The 10789-nt window shown below is 53.8% G+C and overlaps 1 long non-coding RNA gene across 1 annotated transcript; it reads left to right on the top strand.

Moving 5' to 3' along the window:
• The first annotated feature begins 1690 nt into the window (after window positions 1-1690).
• Window positions 1691-2153, top strand: LOC309594728. The gene is made up of 3 exons (XR_014229117.1): window positions 1691-1749; window positions 1826-1888; window positions 1990-2153. It is a non-coding gene; the product is annotated as an uncharacterized lncRNA (long non-coding RNA).
• Window positions 2154-10789: the final 8636 nt, after the last annotated feature.

Raw genomic sequence — 10789 nt, 5'->3', positions numbered from 1 at the left:
CCCAGGGAGTCAGGAACGGGTTTGGGGCACCCCGATGGCGAGTGCTGTTGCCGCAAGGCAAAGCAGGGTCATAGCAGAGTTTTTTCCATTTATGGGGCTGGGCTCAGCCATCTCCTGCACAGACTCCTGTTGTGTAGCGGTCAGGGATGGTAGCTTTCCTTTGATTTCTCGAAGAACGAGAGGAGGATGGAGCGTGTTGTAGGAGCATAATCATTTTCTGTTCCTTTGGCAGTAGAGGCATCGGAGGGCCAGGCCGTGCTTGAGGAACAGCAGCAGGCTATCGGTGTTGACTGTCAGCAGAGGAAGGAAGCTTCTTTAAGAGGCTGAGGTGATTAAGTAGAGTCCTTGTTTGATCGGTTTGATTTTCATCACGGGGGTGGGGAGGGGCCGGGACACGGGAAACACGGTCCCAGATGGGGGACCCGTCTGTTACGTGGCAGGCCGTGAGAAATATTACGGACACCACTGGACAGGTGTTAGAAGCCAGTGCTTGGGTCCGGCTGACCCGGCAGAACCATCCTGCCATCTGAAGTAACGCATGCTTCTGTACGGAGATCTGAATAGCTCGCTGCGCATCACCTTTGGCTTTTCCTCGTTGAGCTCATATTTTGGTAAGAAGCATCGCTCACAAAGCATTTGGGTCTGAGGGGCCTCTGTGATATTTTTGGCACCTGTCTCCATGAGATTCTGTGATCATCATTATGTTCAGCATCTGTCTGCTGTCAGGTCTCCTGTCACTACTATGCAGTTTCAGCTTAAGGCTTTTTAGCGCAGCGTTATCTAGTAGTAGCATTGCATATGCAAGCAGCTTCTGGCAGCCCAGCGTACTGTCCCATACGTGTCGGCACTCTTATGCAAGCATGCCGTCTACCGAGGGGTTCTCCATCCTTCAGTTCATGGAGTCCTCTAGGAGTTATTTATCCATGAAGGAAGAGTATGTCTTTACACCAGCCACGGTCATTTGCTACTTGTAGCTCTTTTGGTGTTTGGCCTGTCATCGGTCTTTGCCTATATTTGGGTTATCTGGCAGTAAGCGTAATTTTTGCGTGTCGGTGGGTGGTTTGACTTAATCTTGCACTTTAAGTAACAGGTCTGGGCTAAGCAGCACAGTCAAGTGAGGAGCGACAGCAAAGGTGAGCAGACGGTGCTGTGGACCGCGATGGAGGTTGAGGTCAATCGTTTTGGGATTTGTGCTTTTGGGCTCTCTGTGTTGCCTGAGTACGTAAGTCGGTCCAAGGGATTTGCACGGTGGGCTCTCTCTTTAGAGAAGCAGTATATAACATATGCGTGTGTCTCCACAATTTCCCAAGGTGGAGCTGGCATCGAAGGTTACGGTTCCCGAGTCATTGGAGACGGACCGACTATATGAGCAGGCACCTGACACGGACGCTGGCCCCGGAGGTGTGGCACAGAAGGCGGGCAGAGCCATGTTAGGAGGCTGGGGGAAAGGATGAGTCTGGCACATGGCTATTGGGGTAGGGGAAAGAAGAGGTTAGTGTCTACTTCTTATGGGTGTTACTGTCTGTCTTGGTTTTTTTTAACTCACTGATGGAGCTGCATCAGCCTGGCAGGTCAGAGCATAAAGCATGAATCGACAAGGTTAGCAGAGCAAAGAAGTCAGAATGGGGAAGGTTCACTGTTTGCTAGGGTATTTGTCAGCACCCGGTCGACTTTGTTTTATTGTTGCTGCAGATGCACAGTAGGGAGCTGGACACCGAAGGGACGAGGCGAGCAGAGCCTTGTGAGAAGGTAGGTTGGCATGCAGCAACAGAGGGAACGTGCTCCTGTCGGCGCCCATGTGACTAGCTAGCGCTCTGTTTTGAAGGTGTAAAGCGACCCGCAAAACTACATGCAAAGCAGAAGGTCTGGCCCAAGATCATCAGGCAAGGTGGGTGATGAACATCAACTGTAGCAGCAGTTTATTTTGAGGTGTAGAATTGTTTGAGCAGGTGACTGCTTCCAGACACAACGGCTGTTTTGTATTTCTAGTTTTCTAGGTGCCATGGGCGATGCTGGCCAATGGCGTTAGACTAGAAGCGAGCGGAACGCCAAAGTGCTTCTGAGGCAGGCATCGTTGCGGAAGAGGTCAGCGTTGACTGGCATGACGCTGAGCCATGGCATTCTGTGTTTCCAGATGATGAAGAGGATCTGGGTGATTGCAGCAACATCCTAGGTAGCCTATGTGGTCTGTTTTAAAAGATGGTTTCTGACCCCCAGCCCTCTGAAAGGCAAGTTGAGGGCTGAAGCTATTTTTGTGCAGGTGATCGGCTGGGTAGGGGAAGTGCAGGTGGGGCGGGCAGGGGTTATAAAATCAGCGTAGTGGAGAAGGCGGTTTTAGATTACACACGTATGGGCAGAGAGGGCACGGGGTTCTTCCTGTAAAACACGGCTGTCTACCGGGCAGGGCAGGTCCAGCCTGTGTCTGTGTTACTGTGTATTCTTTGTAGTCTGTCTTGTGTCTCATAGCATACCTTACTTATGTCTCAACGTCTCTATTCTTCTCTGTGTCTGGTGGGCACATTGCAATACCCACGGTCTCATAAGCCTTAGCTCATTGGCATAATGATAACTGAGTCCTTCCTTTCTTGAATTGAAGTTTATCACATGGATCTGTCATGTGCATCTTGCGTATCAGGAGTTTACGGATGGTAATTTATTGCGATGGCGATTAAGACGGCATCAGCATCGCCGCTCAAGAGCGGTCTGTTTTCCCAGAGTCATTTTCTGGGACTCGTCCCTGCATCCTGACATTCTTAGGTCTTTAAGCCTGGCTTCTCACGCCTCTGTCATCCCAGTTACAGACAGATCTTTTTTATTTATCTTGATCACTGGCGATGGTGTTTGACTTTTGTGGGGCTGCCGTAGGTTCTTCCTCATGGCCCCATCGATCTTATAGCCTGTTGGCATATCTGGGCCAGGACTCTTTTTTTTTTTTTGTCAAGAGTTTTCTCAGACCTCCGGGTCACGTCATCCGCAGTATTTGTGCACAGTGTCCGTCCGCGTGCGTAGGCGTCCGGGTTCAAGCAGCTTCGCCTGGGGGCATAGCGATGGTAGAGTCAGGGGAAGATTAGCACGAAGAGCAATGGTTAATGTTCACATGCCTAGATTGTTTTGGCAAAGACGGTACAGCCTATTTCCGAGCGAGCGGCCATTGGCAGCAGGCGAGGATGAGAATTCCTGTAGCATTTGGCAGGTGCCAAGGGGATGACCGGAGCTGTCTGGGAGACTCGGCTCGAATGCTAGAGTGCTGCTAGTTGAGCAAATGGAATCTCAAAGGTGTTAAGGCTCGTATATGTAGGGCTTAATACTTGAGTTACGTATTCTTTTAATGGCAGGGTGTACTTGGGCTCTAGATGGTATTGCTGTACGAGAACTAGACTACTGGAATTGGTTAAGCTATCGCTCTGCATCTGGGTGACTTGTTTGATATTATTGTTATCGCAGATGCAGAAGGACGAGCCATGCAGGGCGACAGCGAGGTGAGCGCCGTAAGTAGGCGGGTCAGCGTGTGGCGTTAGAGGGAACATGTGACCGGTAGCTATATGACTACGTTGCGGTTTGTGTTTCTTTGTTTGAAGGTGTGAGGCCACATGGGATCTGGGCACCGAAGTTGACTCGGGCACGGTGAGCAACAACTAGCGGGCTGATGTAGCAGTTACTTTTCGGGTGTCTTATTGTGGGTGAAGCTATAAATGTGCCTTGTGGTTAGGGTTTTACAGGCAGTACCCACACCTCGAAGTGGCAGCCTGAAAACAGCAGAGGCAGTGGTGGAAACTGGCCAAGGTAAAGGAGTGGGAGATCAGAATCGGTGTGGGCAGGCTCTTGTTTTGGGTAGTATCTCAGCATGTGTTATTTGCTTTGATATTTTTTTTTTGCAGATGATGCATTTAGTATCACAGGAACGAAGCAGCACTTTGAGCGGTCTGAGAAGGCGAGGCGGTTGCGGGCCTGTTTGTGCCCAAGAGTGAAGTATCCTGCTGCAACTCGGCGAAGCTTTTCTCTTTAGTTTGGCAGGTTCCGTGAAGGCTGCCTTTGGAATCAGGTGAGCATTTGAGGCGAGCCGGGTGGTGGGGAGGAGGAGCACGGGACCGGTGATTTTTCACAAGCACAATAGTAATTTTGTGTGTCTGAGCATCTTAGTGCCACAAGGAGTGACAGCCGCAGCCTTTGTCTCTGGAATCGGCATGGAGCGGGCGAGCGAAATGCCACGGCGCTTCTGAGGATGAAGGTGGTGTGGAAGAGGTCGGCGTCTGCTGCCGGGGTGCTTACTGCTGGCGGTGTGGGAATTTTTTGCAGATGATGAAGAGGAACCTGGGGACTGTGGGGAAAATATCAGCTAGCTGATGTGTATTTCGTCAAGGATGGATTCAGACTCCTGGCTGTTTGCGAGCTGAGTTGAGGGGCTGGCACTTGGAAGGGGGCAAGGAGACAAGGTTGGCCATTGCAGGAAGGGGTTTTAAAGGTAGCACAGGGGAGAGGTCTGTCCGGGAAAAGTGCCCTCTGGGCAGGTCAAGGGAGCAGGTTAGTCTTCAGCACGATGCCAGCGTGTGCCGGGCAGGGCAGTTCCAGGCTGTGTCTGTTGTTGTGTAGTTTGTGCGGTGTGCCTCTTGTGTCTTATACCTTAGTTGGGTCTTGATGTTGTCTTTCCGCCCAAGGAGGGCGGCACGTGCCTCTGGCACCGTCCCTAGCGTCTCGAACGTCTGTACTCATCGGCGTAGTGCCGATCGGGTGCTGCTTCTCTGGTGTTAAAAGCGTATGGCGTGGATTGGTCTGGTGTTTCAAGGTTTCCGATGGTCCTCTTTTGCAGCATCGTTTCTGGCTGCGTGAGCAGCTCTGGTGTCTTGCTGTCCGTTTTTGCAGACTGGGGTTTCTTCCCTGCATCCTTATTTTCTTAGGTCTTGAAGCCGGGCTCGTTGCGCCTACATCCTCTCAGTTTTGAGAGTAACTTTGTGTTATGGGTTGTGACGTTCCACTCCTTTACTGGGACTGCTGTAGAGGCTCCTCACATCGCCGTCACGATCCCGCAGGTGGTGTTGCTCGATGGTGTCTTCGTTCCGGATGTAGTTCTTCTTGCCGAGAGTTCTCTCTCATCTTTGAGGGATGTTGTTTGTAGCGTGCTGTGGAGCGTCGGTGTGCGCGCGTGTGTGTTTGGCACGGAGCTGCTCTGCCCGGGGGCTGTAGAGTGAGGGAGTTGGTGGAATAGCGATAAGTGTCTGTGGCTAATGTGTTGCTGTGCCTAGACCGTTGAGGCAAAGGCTGTACGGTCATCTTGGACTGAGTAGCTGACGTATTAGAGGGAAGATGTGAGTGGTGGCTATCTGACTACATTATGGTGTTTCTAACTTGTTTTTTTTGTTTAACGTGAAGGTTCCAAGCAAGGAACGATGTGGGATATGGGCCCTGGAGCTGACACAGGCAAGGTGCCTGGGGATTGGTAGGCTGAAGTACAGGTTATTTTTCAAGTGCTGTGTGGCTGGTCCTGTTATAAGCAAACCCCGTTATTTGTGTCTTACAGGTGGTGTGCAAGCCTGAGAGAGGCAAGCCGAAGTGACAGAGGTGGGGCGGGTGAGCTGTCAAGGTAAAGGAGGGGGAGATGGGCATTGGTTCGGGCAGACTGTGTTTCGGGTGGTATCTCATATGTGCCTTTTTGCTTGGGTTTCTGTAGGTGCTATTTAGACAGTTAATGCCGCATGCTGATGAGTGGTCCCGGAAGGTGAGGCAGTAGCGGGCTGGATTGGGGTCTCATAGCCAAGTATTGTATGGCCACCGAGTTGCAGGCTCTGTGGAGGCTGCCTTTGGAGCTGGAGGAGGGCTTGAGGTGAGCTGGGTAGTAGGGAGCGTGGGGCGGGTGACTTCTTGCAAGCGCAAAGGTAATACTGCGTCTCTTGGTATCCTAGTTGCTGGGAGCGACGAGAGCTGCGGTGTCCAGCTCTGGAACTGGTGATGAGCAGGTGAGCGGCATGGCATAGCGGGTTTGAGGCAGCGCTTGTTGTGCGAAAGGTCTGTGGTGACGAGTGTTATGCTGATGGATGGGTTTGGTGGGTTTGGTTTTGCAGATGGTGGAGAGGAACCTGGCGACACAGGAGTAGTCCAGCGGGCCGAGTGTGGTGTGCCTTGTCCGGGATGGATTCGGAGTCGCGGCCGTCTGCAAGCTAAGTTGAGGCTCTGGTGCCGGAGAGGGGTCGAGGGAGGGAGGGTGCGAGGTTGGCCATTGTAGGAAGGGGGTTTTAAGTGTAGTGCAGGTTAGAGGGATGTCCGGGAACAGGGATGTCCGGGAACAGCGCTGTCCGGGCAGGTAAAGGGAGCAGGTTAGTCTTCAGCACGATGCCAGGGTGTGCCGGGCAGGGCGGTTCCAGGCTGATTCTGTTGTTGGGTAGCTTATGTGGTTTGTCTTCTGCGTCGTAGTAGTTTGTCGGGTCTCCCTGTTGCCTTTGCGCCCATGGAGGGCGGCACGCGCCTCAGGTTTTGCGAGTCGGGCATCATCCCTAGCGTCTGGAACGCTTGCGCTCGTCGGCGTAGCGCCAATAGGGCACTTTTTTCTGGCGTTACAAGCGTGCGGCGTGGATCGGTCTGGCGTCTCGGAGGTTTCCGGGAGGTCCTTTTTTGCGGCGTCATTCTCGGGTGCGTCAGCGGCTCTGGTCTCTTGCCATCCATTTTTGCGGTCTGGGCTTTCTTGCCTGCGTCCTTACATTGTTAGGTCTTGAAGGCAGGCTTGTTGTGCCTACGTCCAATCAGTTTTGAGAGTAACTTCTTTGTCAGGGGCTGACACGTTTCACTCTTCTTCTGGGGTTCTGTAGAACCTCATCCCATGGCCGTCACGGTCTCGCAGGTCTTCTTGCCGGACAACGTCTTTGTCCTGGTTTAGTTCTTCTTGCCGAGAGCTCGCTCTCCTCTTTGAGGCACGCTGTTTGTGGCGTGCTGTGGAGCGTCGGGGTGTGCGTGTGGCCTGGAGCCGCCCTGCCCGGGGGGGGGGTGAAGAGTCGGGGCTAGGTGGAATAGCGCAAAGAGTCTGTGGTTAATGCGTTGTTATGCCTAGACCTTTGTGGCTGAGGTTGTACAGTCATGTTGGATGGAGTAGCTGAGGGGTTAGAGGGAAGATGTGACTGGTGGTTCTTTGACTACTTTATGGTGTTTCTGAGACATGGTGGTTTGTTTTTTTTTTTTTTTTTATGTGAAGGTTCCAAGCGATCAGCAACGTGAGGTCTGGGCCCCGGAGCTGACTTGGGCGAGGTGAGCGGGGATCGGTGGGCTGAAGGAGCGGTTATTTTTCAGGAGGTGCGTGTGGCCGGTCGAGTTCTAAGCAGCCCCTGTTGTTTGGGTCTTACAGGTGGTGCGTCGGCTTCAAAGTGCCAACCCAAATTGACGGAGGACAGGCAGGCAAGTTGGTCAAGGTTAAGGAGGGGGAGAAGGGGATCGGTGTGGGCAGGCTGTGGTTTTGCGCAGTATTTCAGCGTGTGCCTTTTTGATTGTGCTTTTGCAGGTGCTGTTTGGAGGGATATCACCGCCCGCTGACAAGCGTTCCCGGAAGGTGAGGCGGTTGTGGTTTGGGTTGGTGTCTCATAGGTGGCCAAGTATTGTACGGCCACCGAGTTGCAGTGTTTCTCTCTGCTTTTGCAGGCTCTGTGGGGGCTGCGTTTGGAAGCGGATGAGCGTTTGAGGTGAGCTGGGTAGTGGGGAGCGTGGGGCGGGTGACTTCTTGCAAGCGCAAAGGTAATACTGTGTCTCTTGGTATCCTAGTTGCTGGGAGCGACGAGAGCTGCGGTGTCCAGCTCTGGAACTGGTGATGAGCAGGTGAGCGGCATGGCATAGCGGGTTTGAGGCAGCGCTTGTTGTGCGAAAGGTCTGTGGTGACGAGTGTTATGCTGATGGATGGGTTTGGTGGGTTTGGTTTTGCAGATGGTGGAGAGGAACCTGGCGACACAGGAGTAGTCCAGCGGGCCGAGCGTGGTGTGCCTTGTCCGGGATGGATTCGGAGTCGCGGCCGTCTGCAAGCTAAGTTGAGGCTCTGGTGCCGGAGAGGGGTCGAGGGAGGGAGGGTGCGAGGTTGGCCATTGTAGGAAGGGGGTTTTAAGTGTAGTGCAGGTTAGAGGGATGTCCGGGAACAGCGCTGTCCGGGCAGGTAAAGGGAGCAGGTTAGTCTTCAGCACGATGCCAGGGTGTGCCGGGCAGGGCGGTTCCAGGCTGATTCTGTTGTTGGGTAGCTTATGTGGTTTGTCTTCTGCGTCGTAGTAGTTTGTCGGGTCTCCCTGTTGCCTTTGCGCCCATGGAGGGCGGCACGCGCCTCAGGTTTTGCGAGTCGGGCATCATCCCTAGCGTCTGGAACGCTTGCGCTCGTCGGCGTAGCGCCAATAGGGCGCTTTTTTCTGGCGTTACAAGCGTGCGGCGTGGATCGGTCTGGCGTCTCGGAGGTTTCCGGGAGGTCCTTTTTTGCGGCGTCATTCTCGGGTGCGTCAGCGGCTCTGGTCTCTTGCCATCCATTTTTGCGGTCTGGGCTTTCTTGCCTGCGTCCTTACATTGTTAGGTCTTGAAGGCAGGCTTGTTGTGCCTACGTCCAATCAGTTTTGAGAGTAACTTCTTTGTCAGGGGCTGACACGTTTCACTCTTCTTCTGGGGTTCTGTAGAACCTCATCCCATGGCCGTCACGGTCTCGCAGGTCTTCTTGCCGGACAACGTCTTTGTCCTGGTTTAGTTGTTCTTCTTGCCGAGAGCTCGCTCTCCTCTTTGAGGCACGCTGTTTGTGGCGTGCTGTGGAGCGTCGGGGTGTGCGTGTGTCCTGGAGCCGCCCTGCCCGGGGGGGGGGTGAAGAGTCGGGGCTAGGTGGAATAGCGCAAAGAATCTGTGGTTAATGCGTTGTTATGCCTAGACCTTTGTGGCTGAGGTTGTACAGTCATGTTGGATGGAGTAGCTGAGGGGTTAGAGGGAAGATGTGACTGGTGGTTCTTTGACTACTTTATGGTGTTTCTGAGACGTGGTGGTTTGTTTTTTTTTTTTTTTTTTTCATGTGAAGGTTCCAAGCGATCAGCAACGTGAGGTCTGGGCCCCGGAGCTGACTTGGGCGAGGTGAGCGGGGATCGGTGGGCTGAAGGAGCGGTTATTTTTCAGGAGGTGCGTGTGGCCGGTCGAGTTCTAAGCAGCCCCTGTTGTTTGGGTCTTACAGGTGGTGCGTCGGCTTCAAAGTGCCAACCCAAATTGACGGAGGACAGGCAGGCAAGTTGGTCAAGGTTAAGGAGGGGGAGAAGGGGATCGGTGTGGGCAGGCTGTGGTTTTGTGCAGTATTTCAGCGTGTGCCTTTTTGATTGTGCTTTTGCAGGTGCTGTTTGGAGGGATATCACCGCCCGCTGACAAGCGTTCCCGGAAGGTGAGGCGGTTGTGGTTTGGGTTGGTGTCTCGTAGGTGGCCAAGTATTGTACGGCCACCGAGTTGCAGTGTTTCTCTCTGCTTTTGCAGGCTCTGTGGGGGCTGCGTTTGGAAGCGGATGAGCGTTTGAGGTGAGCTGGGTAGTAGGGAGCGTGGGGCGGGTGACTTCTTGCAAGCGCAAAGGTAATACTGTGTCTCTTGGTATCCTAGTTGCTGGGAGCGACGAGAGCTGCGGTGTCCAGCTCTGGAACTGGTGATGAGCAGGTGAGCGGCATGGCATAGCGGGTTTGAGGCAGCGCTTGTTGTGCGAAAGGTCTGTGGTGACGAGTGTTATGCTGATGGATGGGTTTGGTGGGTTTGGTTTTGCAGATGGTGGAGAGGAACCTGGCGACACAGGAGTAGTCCAGCGGGCCGAGCGTGGTGTGCCCTGTCCGGGATGGATTCGGAGTCGCGGCCGTCTGCAAGCTAAGTTGAGGCTCTGGTGCCGGAGAGGGGTCGAGGGAGGGAGGGTGCGAGGTTGGCCATTGTAGGAAGGGGGTTTTAAGTGTAGTGCAGGTTAGAGGGATGTCCGGGAACAGCGCTGTCCGGGCAGGTAAAGGGAGCAGGTTAGTCTTCAGCACGATGCCAGGGTGTGCCGGGCAGGGCGGTTCCAGGCTGATTCTGTTGTTGGGTAGCTTATGTGGTTTGTCTTCTGCGTCGTAGTAGTTTGTCGGGTCTCCCTGTTGCCTTTGCGCCCATGGAGGGCGGCACGCGCCTCAGGTTTTGCGAGTCGGGCATCATCCCTAGCGTCTGGAACGCTTGCGCTCGTCGGCGTAGCGCCAATAGGGCGCTTTTTTCTGGCGTTACAAGCGTGCGGCGTGGATCGGTCTGGCGTCTCGGAGGTTTCCGGGAGGTCCTTTTTTGCGGCGTCATTCTCGGGTGCGTCAGCGGCTCTGGTCTCTTGCCATCCATTTTTGCGGTCTGGGCTTTCTTGCCTGCGTCCGTACATTGTTAGGTCTTGAAGGCAGGCTTGTTGTGCCTACGTCCAATCAGTTTTGAGAGTAACTTCTTTGTCAGGGGCTGACACGTTTCTATCTTTTTTTTCCTGGGGTTCTGTAGAACCTCATCCCATGGCCGTCACGGTCTCGCAGGTCTTCTTGCCGGAGAGCGTCTTTGTCCGGGTTTAGTTCTTCTTGCCGAGAGCTCGCTCTCCTCTTTGAGGCACGCTGTTTGTGGCGTGCTGTGGAGCGTCGGGGTGTGCGTGTGTCCTGGAGCCGCCCTGCCCGGGGGGGGGGTGAAGAGTCGGGGCTAGGTGGAATAGCGCAAAGAATCTGTGGTTAATGCGTTGTTATGCCTAGACCTTTGTGGCTGAGGTTGTACAGTCATGTTGGATGGAGTAGCTGAGGGGTTAGAGGGAAGATGTGACTGGTGGTTCTTTGACTACTTTATGGTG

The sequence above is a fragment of the Platalea leucorodia genome, assembly GCF_965183815.1.
Source record: "Platalea leucorodia genome assembly, chromosome: 9".
NCBI classification, from domain to species: Eukaryota; Metazoa; Chordata; class Aves; order Pelecaniformes; family Threskiornithidae; genus Platalea; species Platalea leucorodia.
The sequence above is the reverse complement of the archived record's forward strand: the minus strand, read 5'-3'. Positions and strand labels throughout refer to the sequence as shown.